The sequence below is a fragment of the Triticum urartu genome, chromosome 3, assembly GCF_003073215.2.
Source record: "Triticum urartu cultivar G1812 chromosome 3, Tu2.1, whole genome shotgun sequence".
Taxonomy (NCBI): domain Eukaryota; kingdom Viridiplantae; phylum Streptophyta; class Magnoliopsida; order Poales; family Poaceae; genus Triticum; species Triticum urartu.
Window position 1 is genome coordinate 77,113,001 of NC_053024.1, and position 16,296 is coordinate 77,129,296.

A 16,296-nucleotide genomic window follows, 5' to 3' on the forward strand; every position below is an offset into this window, starting at 1 on the left:
GTAGGATTTGCTAGATTTGGGTGAGATATTATGCTTCCCCTATATCCCCAACACCTAATTACATAACCAAAAAGGTTCAGGAGTTTCATAGGTGGGAACTCTAGTAGCTCTAGCTCTTCTTCCACGGATATTGGTTTGAGATTGGGATTTCTTACCGATTATTCGTTCTTGATCTGTACCTTGTTGATTTACTTCTTCTACCTAATTCTACGTGGCTTCTCAATTTATGGATATGTGATCATTTCAAGAGGAATACATTCGTTCATTTTGTTCAGATGTGAAGACTTTATGTTGCTATTTTCATTCCGTTGGATTCAGCTTCAATATTTGTCTGTCAATGTGCTAATGGATGTCAACCTCTTCAGGATGGCTCCTCCAACGCGCACGACTCCGAATCCTGATCCGCCACCACCTCCACCTCCTCCGAAGGCATGCCAAGCTGTGATGGCCGCAACCAATGCAAACGCGCAGTTGATCATGCAAATCCTCCAAGAGCGCAATCAAGGCAATCAAGGGAATCAAGGCAACAATCAGAACCACTTTGCTACACTCAACCAGTTCCTTGCAAATGGGCCAAAGACGTTCAGCAATTGTGTTGAGGCAACTGATGCTGACGATTGGCTTGTGGATCTGTCCAAGCATTTTGAGTGCAGTAACATCAGGCCTGAAGATTTCGTCAAGTTCGCTTCCTTCAGCCTCAAAGATCAAGCTGCAGAGTGGTTCCAGCAATACAAGGATTCCAGAGGTGGACGTCTGATCACTTGGGATGAATTCCGACAAGATTTCTGAGCTCATCACATCCCTTAGAGTGTGACTGAAAGTAAGCGTGAGGAATTCCGCAATCTGAAGCAAGGCTCTTTGTCTGTCTATGACTACAACAAGTTGTTCCAGAAGCTCGCCCGCTTTGCCAAGCAGGACGTCCTTGATGAGAAGAGCATGATATACCAGTTCAGGGGTGGCCTCAGAGAAGAAATTCAGCTCTCTCTTGTTCTCTTTGAGCCCTTGAGGTACGATGAGTTCTACAACATGGCACTGAAGCAAGAGGCTGCTCAGTTGAGGTGTGATGCTTCCAAGAAGCGAGTCAGAGATGCTACTCCTTCCTCTACTCAAGTGGCCAAGCAGCAGAACTATTGGCTTCCTCCTCCTCCGTTCCGTCAGCCGTATCAGCAGAAGAGCAAAGGTGGCAGTGGTTCTTCCCACCCACCCAACCCTGGCTTTCAGAACAAGACTTCGTCTCAAGCTCCAAGATTGAGTGCTCCGTACCACCGTCCGCTTTCAGAGGTCACATGCAACAAGTGCCAACAGAAGGGTCACTATGCCAACAAGTGTTTCAACCAGAGGCGTCTTCCTCCTCCTCCTCCTGTCAGATCGGCAAGTACAGCTGTGGTCAAGCATAACCCCAAGTCCGTCAAGGTCAACTTGCTGAATGCAGCTCAGGCAGAGGACTCGCCAGATGTGATTATGGGTAACCTTCCTGTTAATGACATTCCCGCAAGAGTACTTTTTGATACTGGTGCATCGCATTGTTTCATCTCGAAGCCTTTTGCAACTAAGCATGAGTTGACTTCCCAAGTTATGCATAGTCCGTTAGCAGTTGTCTCTCCGGGTAAATGTTTGCTCGCTAACCACGAGATTCCGGATATTTCTATCATGATGGGTGATTTCAAGTTTCTTTCTTCTCCTATGGTTCTTGGGAACTCGGATATTGATCTTATTCTCGGGATGGATTGGCTCTCTTAGCACAAGGCTCAGCTTGATTGTGCTGCCAGGCAGATTCAATTGACTCATTCGTCTGAGGATGTAATTTTCTTTGCCACTAGGGATGACACAATCCATCTGTTTTCTCTCAATGAGAAGGGTGAACTGGATGCTATCTCGCAAATTCCAGTCGTTTGCGAATATCAAGACATTTTTCCAGAAGAGCTTCCAGGAATGCCTCCGCACCGGCCAGTTGAATTCGTTATTGATCTTGAGCCCGGTACGGAACCTCTGTGCAAGCGTCCTTACAAGCTCGGACCTGAAGAGTTGAAGGAGCTGAAGAAGCAACTCGATGTTCAAGAAAGAATGGGTCTCATCCGGCCTAGTTCTTCTCCGTGGGGTTGTGGTGTTTTTTTTGTGAAGAAGAAGGATGGAACGGACCGACTTTGTGTTGATTACCGTCCATTGAACAAGAAGACCATCAAGAACAAATACCCACTTCCCAACATCAACGAGCTGTTCGAACAACTCAATGGCGCCCAAGTATTCTCCAAGCTTGATCTCCATATGGGTTATCATCAGATTCGAATTCGTGAGCAAGATATTCCCAAGACGGCTTTCAGGACAAGCTATGGTTCATATGAATACACTTTCATGTCTTTTGGCCTCATCAACGCTCCTCCGGCGTTCTCTCGCATGATGAACTTCATCTTCAACGCCTACATTAATGACTTCATGTTGGTCTATCTCGACGACATTCTGGTTTCCTCGAAGAACAAGGAAGATCATGCCAAGCACTTGCGTTTGGTTCTCGACAAGCTGAGGGAACACCAGTTCTACGCCAAGTTCTCCATATGTGAATTTTGGCTCGATGAGGTTCTTTATCTTGGTCATATAATCTCTGCCAAGGGCATTGCCGTGAATCCTGAGAAGGTGTCTGCAATTGTGAATTGGGAACCTCCTCAGAACGTGAAGCAACTCCGTAGCTTCCTCGGTCTCGCAAGCTATTGTCGAAGATTCGTTGAAAACTTTTCTAAGATCGCCAAGCCTCTCTCAAATCTTCTCCAGAAGCACGTCAAGTACGTTTGGTCTCCGGAGTGTGACATTTCTTTCAACACTTTGAAAGAGAAATTGATCACTGCTCCAGTTCTGACTCCGCCTGATGAATCCAAACCGTACGAGGTCTTTTGTGATGCCTCTCTCCAAGGTCTTGGCGCAGTGTTGATGCAAGAGAAGAAAGTTGTTGCTTATACCTCTCGCCATTTGAAGCCTAATGAGAAGAACTACCCCACTCATGATCTCGAGTTGGCGGCAGTTGTGCATGCTCTTTTGACTTGGAGACATCTCTTATTGGGAAGAAAAGTGGACATTTTCACTGATCACAAGAGTCTCAAGTACATCTTCACTCAGCCTAATCTGAACCTCAGGCAAACTCGATGGGTCGAAATGATTCAAGAGTACAATCCGAGTATTGAGTATACTCCGGGCAAGGCCAATGTGATTGCTGACGCATTGAGCAGGAAGGCCTACTGCAACAGTCTGATTCTCAAGCCTTATCAACCCGAGCTTTGTGAAGCTTTCCGCAAACTTAATCTGGAAGTTGTTCCTCAAGGTTTCCTCGCCAACCTTCAAGTCTCTCCTACCTTGGAAGACCAGATTCACCAAGCCCAGCTTCTTGATGCTATGGTGAAAAAGGTGAAGATTGGGATTGCCAAGAGTCAACCCAAGTACAAGTGCTACCGCCTTGATGACAAGGGCACTCTCTTCTTCGAGGATCGTATTGCTGTGCCCAAAGGTGAACTTCGTAAAGTGATCATGAACGAGGCTCACAATTCTCTCCTCTCCATCCACCCTGGGAGCACGAAGATGTATCAGGACCTTAAGCAGGCTTATTGGTGGACTCGAATGAAGCACGAGATTGCTCAGTTCGTGAATGAATGTGATGTCTGCAGAAGAGTGAAGGCAGAACACCAAAGGCCAGCTGGTCTCCTCCAACCTCTTGCCATTCCAGAATGGAAGTTTGACCACATTGAAATGGACTTCGTGACTGGGTTTCCAAAGTCCAAGCGTGGCAATGATGCTATATTCGTTTTCATTGACAAACTCACTAAAGTGGCTCACTTTCTGCCTATCAAAGAGTCAATCACTGCAGCTCAATTGGCGGAACTCTATACCTCTCGAATTGTCTCTCTGCACGGTATTCCTCAGGTGATCTCTTTAGACCCTGGCAGCATCTTTACCTCCAAGTTTTGGGATTCTCTTCAGAAGGCCACGGGCACCAACATCCGCTTCAGCACAGCTTTCCATCCTCAAACTAGCGGTCAAGTCGAGCGTGTCAACCAAATTCTTGAAGATATGCTCATGGCTTGTGTGATCTCCTTCGGCATGAAGTGGGAGGATTGTCTTCCTTATGCTGAATTCTCCTACAACAACAGTTTTCAAGCAAGTTCGGGTAAGGCCCCTTTTGAAATTCTGTATGGAAGGAAGTGTCGTACCCCTCTCAACTGGTCTGAAACCGGTGAATGTCAGCTTTTGGGAAATGACTTAATCACAGAGGCAGAAGAAATGTGCAAAGTCATTCGAGATAACCTCAAAGCAGCCCAATCCCGCCAGAAGAGCTACTATGATAGTAAGCACCGTGATTTGGCTTTCGAGATCGGAGATCATGTTTACCTCCGCGTCTCTCCTATGAAGGGTACTCGTCGCTTCGGTATCAAAGGGAAGCTTGCCCCTAGATACGTGGGACCTTTCAAGATTGTCAGCAAGAGAGGCGACATCGCCTATCAACTCGAGCTTCCTTCAAACTTTGCAAATGTTCATGATGTGTTCCATGTCTCTCAACTCCGAAAGTGCTTCAAGACGCCTGACCGCACGGTCAACTTCGAGGACATTGAGCTCCAAGAAGATCTCCCCTATCGTGAGCACCCCGTTGCTATACTTGAAGAGACTGAACGCAAGACTCGCAACAAGTCGATCAAGTTCCTCAAAGTCAAGTGGTCACACCATTCCGACCGTGAAGCTACCTGGGAACGCGAGGATCACCTCCGTTCTGAGTACCCGGCGTTATTTTAGTCGTAGATCTCGGGACGAGATCCTTTCGTAGTGGTGGAGTGTTGTAACACCCCGGATATAACTTTCCCAATTTGTACTCCAACTCTTGCTGTTTCCGGTGTTAAGTTATTTTATTTTCTCGGGTTCGGGTCTTTGTCTCCGTGTGTTGTGATCGTTGTCATGCATCTCATATCATGTCATCATGTGCAATGCATTTGCATACGTGTTCATCTCATGCATTCGAGCATTTTCCCTGTTGTCCGTTTTGCATTCCGGCGCTTCGTTCTCCTCCGGTGGTCATTTCTACCTTTCTTTCATGTGTGGGGATCAAACATTTCTGGATTGGACCGAGACTTGCCAAGCAGCCTTGGTTTACTACCGATAGACCGCCTGTCAAGTTTCGTATCGTTTGGTCTTCGTTTGATACTACAACGGTTAACCGAGGGACCGAAAAGGCCTCGTGTGTGTTGCAGCCCAACACCCCTCCAATTTGGCCCAAAACCCGCCTAACTCTGCTCCATCACCTGGAGCGCTCGATCACGATCGCGTGGCCGAAAACCGCACCTCATTTGGACTCTCCTAGCTCCCTATAAGCCTATAAATAGGTTCCCCTCGAAATATCCCGGATCCCCTCTCCCCGAAACCCTAAATCCACCTCACGCCCCGCCGGACGTGTCCGCCGGCGCCGGACAAAATCGCCGCCGCCGCCCGCACCAGTGGTGTCCCGCCACGTGGCGTCCACCGCCTGCCACCGCCCAAGGCTCGCGAGGCCCGCTCGGGGCCCCCGCGAGCCCATCCGCCCCACGCCCGAGCGCCGCCGCCTCCCTCGACTCCGGTGGCCGACGCCGCCGCGTCCTTCTGCCGCTCCGCTGCTCGTCCGCCGGCCGGCCGGAGCCGCGCCACGCCGCCTTGCCGTCTTCCGCCGCGGGAGCCGAGCTCCGCCGCCGCCTCCCCGGACGCCGCGCCAAGGCCCGGCCGCCGCCGTCCTCGACTCTCCTCGCCGGCAATCTGCCACCCGGCCTCCTCTTCTCGCCGGCGACCTCGAGCCGCCGTGCTACAGTGTTTGCGCCGGATCCAGATCTTGCGTGAACAGTAAACCCTAATTTTCGCGAGGTTGATTTTCTCTAAGTCCCGAAATTGCAGATCCAAGTGCCCCTGTTCAAGGCCCCGTATCTTTGCATCCGTAGCTCCGATTCATGCATATAGCATATCAAAATGTTCGTCTCAGAGAATACATCATTTCATTCCACTGCATCATTTTCATTTGAGTTCATCTTGATGCCCGAAATGCTGTTAGAAGAGGGCTACTTGAGTTAATTGTCAGATCTGCTACTCCATCTTAGACATTTGTCATTTTTGCCATGATTATTGTGTGCATGATATGACCATAAGCTCTACATATGTTTTGTTAAGGATTTTGTCATCTTTCCAGAGGTGCAACCCATGTATTTTTGTGATGTGTGTGGTTACTAGTGCAAGCTTGCTAAGTGAGGCACTTGGTAATTCTGTTTTCAGGGACTTAGCAATTCCACTAAGTCCTTGAGCTGTTTAGTTCACTAGATGACTCGTTGTGCCAATGGCGCAAAGGCCGAGAGGGAGCCAAGTATTGTGAGAATATTTAGACACCCAAGTCGAAAACCAAGTGTGGTCAACACTCCCACATCCTCTGCTTGGAAGTCGCCTTTCCTCACCAGATCTAACATAGATACATGATTCTTGGAGAGCAAATTTCAGAGAAAATATAAAGCATGGAAGGCTTTAAGTTATACTATTGAGACCATACCACCACATCTTGATTTAGTTTCTTTGTAAATCTAAAGGTCTAAGAGGATGGTACATGTGAGAAGCTGTGAATCCACAACAAAAATCTAAACTAACTTCCAAACAAACATTTCAAGTTTGGAAGCCACAAAGAAGCAGCCCAAATTTCTCGTTGTAGTGCAGGTTCAAGAAAATGGGCTGAATGACCATCATAGCAACATGTAGAAGCAGCAAAAATATAGGCTTGGTGTGTAACTGATCATGAAAGATAGCTTGGTCAGTTTCTCCATTGTTGGCTTATACTGAGCAAGAACATCAGCCTACAGAGAAGAAAAATGGAGGACTGCTTTATTCTGCGGTACATCCACAATAGTACAGCAAATAAAGTAGTTAAATGTGCGCTAAGATGTAAGACCTTTTAGATCACTATTTTAGTGATCTAAAAGGTCTTGTATTAGTTTGAAGAGGGAGAACTTAATAAGACTGTAGGTCAGTACATCAAAGTAATGCCGGCTTCCCATTGATTTGATCAAACCAATATGACAAAGGGAAGGTGAAACTTCAGAAAACCATATAAATTGACCATGATGTCTTAATTTAAAACTCTGAAATGAAGTAATAAACATTAAGTCTGAATGTTGTCACTAAAAAAGCATAAAAAAGGCAGACCAGCCAGGAGTGCATCATAACCAGTGGTTCATCATGCGCAAACCAGGCAGCAGTAGCCTAATAACTTAGACGGAAAAAATGTAAGAAGTCAAAGCACAAGGTGGGAAAAAGGACCGAGCATTGACAGGTAACCAAATAATGAAGGAATATCCCCATGAAAATCAAGAACAGTAAATTAGCATCCAGAAGTACATAGAAACAAACATTCTGCTTGGCAGAGTGTGATCTCAGTATGATGTCAATAGCTGGGACTAAGAAGGTAACCACGTAGAGTGTCACACCTAAGGGCGTTTTCTTACGTCTCTACTCTCTAGTAATACAACTCACTATTGACTGATTTAACTAAGGTATTCTTCAGTTGGGTATTTATAAAGGAAATTCGCTATGCTTTTTTACCAGCGAGTAGAGAGCAATTGAAAGACTTATGTTTTTAAATGCAAGAACAAACCTCACTAGGCTGCTGTGCAGACTTATTGTCAGTGGAAGATGCTACAGCTGAGCAAAATTGGCTTGGGATTTCTTCTATGCCTGCTGCTCCCTCCTACAGCAATTATTTAGAACAACAAAACAATTTACTGTGAGATGAGAGAAGGCACACTAAAGAAGCACATCCGTAAGTGTATATCTAATAATATAGATGCTACAAATCAATAGAACTAAAATACTCCAGCAGTTGGGATCAACTAGATCTATGTCTACATCACCAAATCAGAAGTTCAGTTACCTGTGGTTCGCTTGATAGCAGTTGCACGTTTTCATGCGCTGAACTCAAGAACCGACCAGCAGCGACCAAATCTAAGCACAACCATCCCTCACAATTTGAATTCTACCCCAGCAAGTACAGACACGTCCTCTGCAACCTCGCACAGATACGAAAGCGTCATAAAGCACACCGCACTACGCCGCCACCACGACCTCCAAAACATGTATAACGACTGAAATAAGCGGACGCATTCTACTCACACACAAGCATGACATATAAGCGGGACGAGGCCGAACAATACACGATGGCGTGCCAGATCCAGAAAATTAAAATGATCAGCAATTTAAACACCATGACAACACATATAGAAAAGGAAATATGCATTTTAGCTAGACAGAAAGCAAGCAAACCTCGATGGCAGAACAGAGATGCAACAAAGCAGAAGATCAGGATGCAGCAACACAAGAGATCGCAGAACCTAATAAATAAATGGACATGAAGTGGTCAGTGCACCGGCATGCTATGGAATAGACAGGTAAAAGAAGAGTTGTTCCCCAGGCAAATTAAAGAACAGTCCATTTACCTGAGTTAGAGTGGAGAAGCAGGCAAGCAGAGCAGCCAAGATGGATGAGCATACGAAGGACGAGCGGCCGGCAAAACCAAACACAAAAACAAAAACCAAATAGAGATCAATTTTCAGCTGAACCAGTAGATTCACTCCTTCAAGTATACATCCTAATTGGTCCTACAATGATCACAAGAAATTAGAGGATGGAACTTGACTGCCTTCTGTATCATTTGAAGGACGAACTTGACTGGCTATTAAAATGATAAAACGCATGATTGCCGCGGCACATGTACTTTTTTGTGGGAAAACATGATGTTAGGTGCAGAAGTAAAAACATATCGCATGGTTGCTTGTTGGCATGTATAAAATCATCATACCAAGACAGAAGAACCATGATTATCATATGTACTTGAACTAAGATTTACATAGTGGCAGCCATTGATCTAGTTACTCAAGGGTAGTGCTACTGTTAAACAACAACTCTAAAGCAAAGTTACTGAATCTACTAAAGTAGAAGAGAATTCAGTTATTTATCTGGGAAGCAACATCACTTCATTTCGAATAGAAATATGACCAGTTCATTTTCAAAGTAAAGATACTCATCCTTGAAAAGTGAAACAAAACTGCAGAAGAGCAAGGTGTCAAAATCAGATGAGAAATTAGATATTGATAGTTGAACTTGGCGAGCATAGCATATGATAAGATCGGACAATATGATTAAACACAACAATGGAGCAAGTATCACAAGTAAACCAACACTGACACACTTCAGTAAATATGGTCTGAATATTTCAGAACTAAGTCTTAGGGTTTGGGTTCAGGGATGTGAAACTGCACCAATCATCCAATTTACCAGCGGCGGCAACAGACAGCGGATCAAATGAAAATTCATGGAGTACTACTATCCAAACCACTAACTAAATCAAGACAGTGAATCTCAGACGAACACTCGGCAAGATCTGAAGATAGCAAGCATCTTCAGAGAAATGGAGAAAAGACCAATAGCTACAGCATGGAAGCAACCCTACTTGAGAGGCCGAGCTCAGACCCGTGCGACTGCTAGTTCCTGCTGCACGCATGTGGATGGAGAAGGCGGAGATCCAGCTGTGGTCAGGGACCATGTGTTCCTGTTGCTCGTGGCTGGGACACCGCCAGCATGGGCGACGGGTGCGCTCGCTCGCGCTGGAGCTCGCTCTAGCCCACCTGGTATGGTGCGGCTCGCCATGGCCTGCCATCGTGTGGTGCGGCTGCGACCCTGTCTCTTCCTGTTAAGCACGGAGGAGCCTTCTCATTCTTGCAACCTACGTACACGCAGAGAATGAAATAGTGATCATATCATACAGAAAATGCATGTAAGATTGTATCTTCAGGCACACATATATCCGAAGCAAAGCAGACTCATACATATGCACATGATATCCCTGTAAGGATGTGACAAGAATATCGAGAATTAATATCAAGCAAGAAAAAGCATGAGTTGCAGATTTAGTGATGTGAGATGGGGATGACCTGTAACTCACCAATTGCTGAAAGAAAACTTGTGATCAACTTCCTCCCTTTAGTAACATCCACCTCCAAACTCTGGAATCAAATCAGAAATCCAGATGGGAGGAACAAAAAAATAGATGTGAATGATCTTTACAGAAAACAAAAAAAACCACACTTGACATGTTTGTAAATAAAATAACAACCTGTATGTAATCCGTCAGGGAAACTGATATTGGAAACAAAAATGTTAAATTTCTTCCTCTGTAAGGTGAAAACCCTCAAAAGGGGTAATCCCATGGTCCCATTCTAAATTTCTTGGGACATATATTTAATGACTAAAGTTTTCAAATTTCTCGGAGTATTAATCATAAAGCTGAAGAATGCATGAAACAACGGACAAAATATATCTATCATAGGATTTCCTCAAAGACATAAATACAAAGAGAGTATTGGGATAAATTATCGAATCTGTTCAAGTGAAGAATGCATACCCAGGGGTTTTTACCCCCCCTCCCTGGCCTCCCCAAAGACACACACAAACACACACACACACACACATCATGTTCTTGCCTCTAGTGTACAGCTTCTTATGTGAAGGCAGTACCAAAGTACATGAGATAACATGAGGTCAGTTATTTTTCACAGTAATAATCTTAATTGTGAGACATCACTATGCAATATCTCAGAGCCGGTAAAAAAGAGTTGCACATTATTGAGGATTTGTGACAGGATGGTATGCCATCGACAAGTTAAGGTGATAAATTTTTTGGTGTTTTTCTCTTATGGGCAAGGAAGCAAGAGTTTTGCTATTACAAATTTACTATACATACATGTTGAAGTTTTTGCATACCTACAGCCTCGAACTGATTGGTTCATCCAATGCCCTCTCCTCCAGCTCATACATCATGAAGCCGTGTTGGACCATTAATCTTCTCCTCTAGCAAGCACCTGGGTAAAGATACTAAATCAAACACACACAAAAGTGCCAATGAAACACAGATTCTGCAGCACAAACTGAAGGTACGACAAACATTTGTTGCAGTAGTAGTTTAAACACATGCTGATTGTGATGGAGAACAGATGGTTCTCATCGTTCTCATTTAAGCCCAATGATCTCATTCATGTCAAGGGTACTGTAAAACATGATTGTTAAAATTCAGAAACATCAAACTATATAACCTCCTGACTATCACCAAAAAAACGAAGTGAATCCCTGCCACTAGAGATCTTCGCACAACAAAATCGAAGCCGCTCACATGGGCACGCTCCTTAATCTCCACATACCTGTTACACGCCTCAGGGTCTAGCTTACCAGAACTGAGCTCTTCGCATCCGCTAAACACAATCTCATACAAATAGACCATTCTACCACGGAGCTCGGGAAGAAACATGGCGGCGGCTCCTCGCCCTTTCACAATGATCATGTTTGAGCCAATCAAGAAGGCAAAAAGTAAATGAACAAAACAATTGCAACTGAAGAAATCAGGATGCTCCCTGCAAATAACATATCTCAAGAACCCATAAAAAATGAAACTGCAGTCCATAAGGCAGGTTGCGAAGTATGTGCGGCAGCAAACAAGAACTGCATGATCAGATCATCCTCGATGGCCGGCATGATGTCCTAATCACATAGCGGTGGTGCTACTAATTAAATTGATAACTGTGATGCTTTTATCTAAATCTGAAGACAACAAATGGTGTCATGAGACCGAGTTTAACTATGTGCGGAGGCAAACAAATATGGTTTTAGAGTGGCTACAGCCAAAACTACTTTTGCATTGACTAAAAATAAAAAATAATTAGAATGATAACGTGAGAATGAGGTTAGTAGAATCATGTCTTGGAAATTATGCATTTTTTGTATTTTCTGCCTTTCGTGTCAATGTCAAACAGCATATACTTTGTACAAACAGGAAAATGACACCACTGAATATGACCTAAACCTGAAAGGGTTAATTCATGGAAATTTAACAGACTATCTACAAGAAGCAATGTTCTCTTTCCATCTTTTGTATCTCCGTCAAGAAGGTCGTGAGTAACAAAGATGGCAAGTTGGAACAGTACATGAGCATCTGAATATTTCAGAACTAAGTATTAGGTGTTCAGGGATGTGAAACTGCGCACACGCACGTGCACAAACAGAGTGAGTGAGTGCCTGCTTGAGTCTCGGAGAGAGAGATGGGGATCGTACTGGATCCAAAGCAACAGTAGCCAAGCTGCGAGAAATCCATCGATGGTGGCTCAGATCCCGCGCCAACCTGACTAGCCCCTCGAACAGAATGCATCACAGGCCCTGCCTCTCGGTCCACAGCCCGCGCCGCCGTGGACGTCCTGAGCCCTGCCTCTCGGTCCACAGGCCGCACCGCCATGGACGTCCCGAGCCCTGCATCTTGGTCCACAGCCCGCGCCACCGCGGACATCCCGAGCCCCGTGGAGTGCGCCACCGGCCACGAGCGCCGCGGCGGCGGTGGTCCCGCTCATGGAGTCGTCCATGGCCGCCCGAAATGCGAAGAGGAGGGAGGGGCTCGCGGCGGCGGGGGCGAGGTGTGGGGGACGGGGGAAGGAAGGGGCGGCGTCACCAGGAGGCTAGGGTTCATGGGAGGGGATCGGGGAAAAGAGCTGCGTGGGTAGGTGGGGGCGCGAGTGCGGGCGGAGGCAGACGCTAGGGTTTCTCCACGGGCGGGCTACGTTTTATATGCCTGTGCGTGAAATGACTGAAATGCCCTTGGCGGGGCACGGAATTTACAGGCGGTGGCATAGCGATTTAAAGGCGACGTGGAGGCAACGATCGTGACTACGAGTCTAGGAGGGTTTATATGTTCAATGATGCCATATGTTCATGTTGTTTCCTAGTGATCCGTGCCTCTTTTGAGGATGGTCAGTAAGGATGTTTTGTTAATCTTGTAGTGCTGTATCCATCCATGTATTTGTTTGCATATATGGAGCACCCTATCTTGAGTCAATCGAGCTCTACTTTTGCTACTTTGTGAATCTGGGCAGATTGTCAACTTGTTTGCAATTTTACCGATGATGTTGTAGTTGATCCGTGCATGCTATGCTATTGTTCTTGCCATGTCTAGCTTGCATTTTGTGTGTTCTTGATATATGTATGATTATCTTATCATGACTTGCTCCGTAGTGAGTGCTTCGAGCTCGTAAACATGCCTACTTGAGTTATGATTTCAGCATGTCCCAGTTTTCACTAAGTCTGAAAACTGATTATGTTTTTGCTATGTTCACATGCTTGCAAATGTATTTTGTGATCCCTTTTGGCTCAAGGTCACTAAGGAACTTTTGTTAAGATCTTTGAGTAGCTCCATGGCATGTTTTACTTTGCCATGTTCAGGTCCTGTAGCATGTTGTTTTGTTGCTCCGAAGAGGGCTACCTGATCTGAAATTCCAGACAAGTGTTAATTTCACTAAGTCTGAGATCTGTTTTACCATTTGCATTTTTGCCATGCTTGTTTGAACCCGTTAATGGATGAATTGGCCGTAGCTCAGTGCTAGACTTTTGTTAAGCATCTTGAATGTATCCCTGCCAGGTATTTTGATGTCATGTTTGAGTGCTGTAGCATGTTCATCTCATTGCATTTAGATGACTACTTGCTGTAAATCGCAGATCGTGGTCATATTGGAATCGCTTGCCATTTCCAAACCGTAACTCCGATTCCGGTGATCTTTATATCGTTTTCAAGCGATTTCATCTCATCTTTCCAGTGGCACACTTGGTTTTACAAGTTGAGGCCAGGTTCATGCATTTCCTGTCATATCTTGCATATGCATCCCGCATCGCATCCCGCATAGCATATCATCATTGCACCATCTTGTTGATCCTTGCACGTGGTTGATTGTGTTCTTGTTGCTTGTTTGTCTTGTTTGGGTAGAGCCGGGAGACGAGTTCGCTAATGAGGAGCCCGTTGAGTTTGCTTTCGAGGATCCAGTCAACTCTGACAACTTTGCAGGCAAGATGATCATACCCTCGAAATCACTACTATCTTTGCTATGCTAATTTGCTTGCTCTTTTGATATGCCAATGCTACGATGCCTACAACTTGCTTTCAAGCCTCCCAAATTGCCATGTTCAGCCTCTAACCCACCATTGTCCTAGCAAACCATTGATTGGCTATGTTACCGCTTTTCTCAGCCCCTCTTATAGCGTTGCTAGTTGCAGGTGAAGATTGGAGACCGTTCCTTGTTGGAACATTTATTTACTTGTGGGGATATCATTATATTGCCATGTTATCTTAATGCATCTATATACTTGGTAAAGGGTGGAAGGCTCGGCCTCTAGCCTAGTGTTTTGTTCCACTCTTGCCGCCCTAGTTTCCGTCATATCGGTGTTATGTTCCCGGATTTTGCGTTCCTTACGCGGTTGGGTTATAATGGGAACCCCTTGCTAGTTCGTCTTGATTAAAGCTTTTCCAGCAATGCCCAACCTTGGTTTTACCATTTGCCACCTAGCCTCTTTTTCCCTTGGGTTTCCGGAGCCCGAGGGTCATCTTATTTTAAACCCCCCGGGCCAGTGCTCCTTTGAGTGTTGGTCCAACCGAGCGATGTCCGGGGCTACTAGGGGCAACTCTGGGCTGGCCTACCCAACGTCTTGCTCATCCGGTGTGCCCTGAGAACGAGATATGTGCAGCTCCTATCGGGATTTGTCGGCACATCTGGGTGGTGTTGCTGGTCTTGTTTTAACCTGTCGAAATGTCTTGAAGAACCGAGGTACCGAGTCTGATCGGAACGTCTCGGGAGGAGGTCTATTCCTTCGTTGACCGTGAGAGCTTGTCATGGGCTAAGTTGGGACTCCCCTGCAGGGATTGAACTTTCGAAATCTGTGCCCGCGGTTATGGGCAGATGGGAATTTGTTAATGTCCGGTTGTAGATAACTTAAACATAAACTTAATTAAAATGAATCAACTGTGTGAGTTACCGTGATGGCCTCTTCTCAGCGGAGTCCGGGAAGTGGACACGGTGTTGGAGTAATGTTTGTCGCAGGATTGCCCTCTTTAGTTATGCGTTCGCGCTTTGCCTTTCTCTTCTCGCTCTCTTTTGCGAATAGGTTAGCCACCATACATGCTAGTCGCTTACTGCAGCTCCACATATTTACCTTGCCTTACCTATTAAGCTTAAATAGTCTTGATCGCGAGGGTGCGAGATTGCTGAGTCCCTGTGGCTCACAGATTACTATTACACCAGATGCAGGGCCTGATGATACAGCTCCAGATGGCGCGCTTGAGCTCAAGTGGGAGTATGACGAGGACACTTAGCGTTATTACGTTTCTTTTCCTGACGATTAGTAGTGGTGCCCAGTTGGGGTGATCGGGACCATGTCGCTTGTTGGGTTATCTTTTATTTTGGCGCCATAGTCGGGCCATGAGTGTTTGGATGATCTATGTTATTTATGTACTTGATTGACGTGGCAAGTGTAAGCCAACTATGTTATCCCTTTTATTATCTATATTACATGGGATGTTTGTGATGATTACCTGACTTGCGACATATGCCTTCAATGCGATTATGCCTCTAAGTCATGCCTCGACACGTGGGAGATATAGTCGCATCGAGGGTGTTACATATTAGGAACCTGGTATATGTTGAAGATCCTCCCCGGCAACGGCTCCAAAAATTCCTTTTGATATCACTTGAAGCTACGTCGGTATTTCCCCAAAGAGGAAGGGATGATGCAGCACATCGGCGACAGGTATTTCCCTCAGATGTGAAACCAAGGTTATCGAACCAGTAGGAGAACCAAGCAACACGACGTAAACAACACCTGCACATAAATAACAACTTCTCGCAACCCGACGTGTTAAAGGGGTTGTCAACCCCTTCCAGGGTCCGGCGCCTCAAGATAGGCAAACGGACGTGAGGTAAATTTGTAGTAGATTGATAGATCGAATGCCAAATAAATTAAATAAGAATAAATTGCAGCAAGGTATTTTTGGGTTTTTGGATTATTAGATCTGAAAATAAACACAAAGGAAAATAGATCGCAAAGGCAAATAATATGAGAAAGAGACACGGGGGCCGTAGGTTTCACTAGAGGCTTCTCTCGAGAAAAATAACAAATGGTGGGTGAACAAATTACTGTTGGGAAATTGATAGAAATTCAAATACTCATGACGATATCCTGGAAATGATCATTACATAGGCATCACGTCCAAGATTAGTAGACCGTCTCCTTCCTGCATCTACTACTATTACTCCACACATCGACTGCTATCCAGCATGCATCTAGTATATTAAGTTCATGGAGAAACGGAGTAATACAATAAGAACGATGACATGATGTAGACAATATCTATCTATGTAGAGATAGACCCCGTCATTTTATCCTTAGTACCAATGATACATATGTGTC

General features: G+C 45.3%; 1 long non-coding RNA gene across 4 annotated transcripts; it reads right to left on the reverse strand.

Moving 5' to 3' along the window:
- Positions 1-6,562: 6,562 nt before the first annotated feature.
- On the reverse strand, positions 6,563-8,620 carry LOC125548018. Of its 4 annotated transcripts, none has more exons than XR_007300871.1 (4): positions 8,466-8,620; positions 7,904-8,134; positions 7,633-7,720; positions 6,563-6,830 (listed from the first exon to the last, which is right to left on the reverse strand). It is a non-coding gene; the product is annotated as an uncharacterized LOC125548018 (long non-coding RNA). The 4 variants fall into 4 exon arrangements; XR_007300872.1 differs by having other exon boundaries at positions 7,904-8,032; positions 8,466-8,573; XR_007300873.1 differs by having other exon boundaries at positions 7,904-8,039; positions 8,466-8,563.
- Between the last annotated feature and the right edge of the window lie 7,676 nt (positions 8,621-16,296).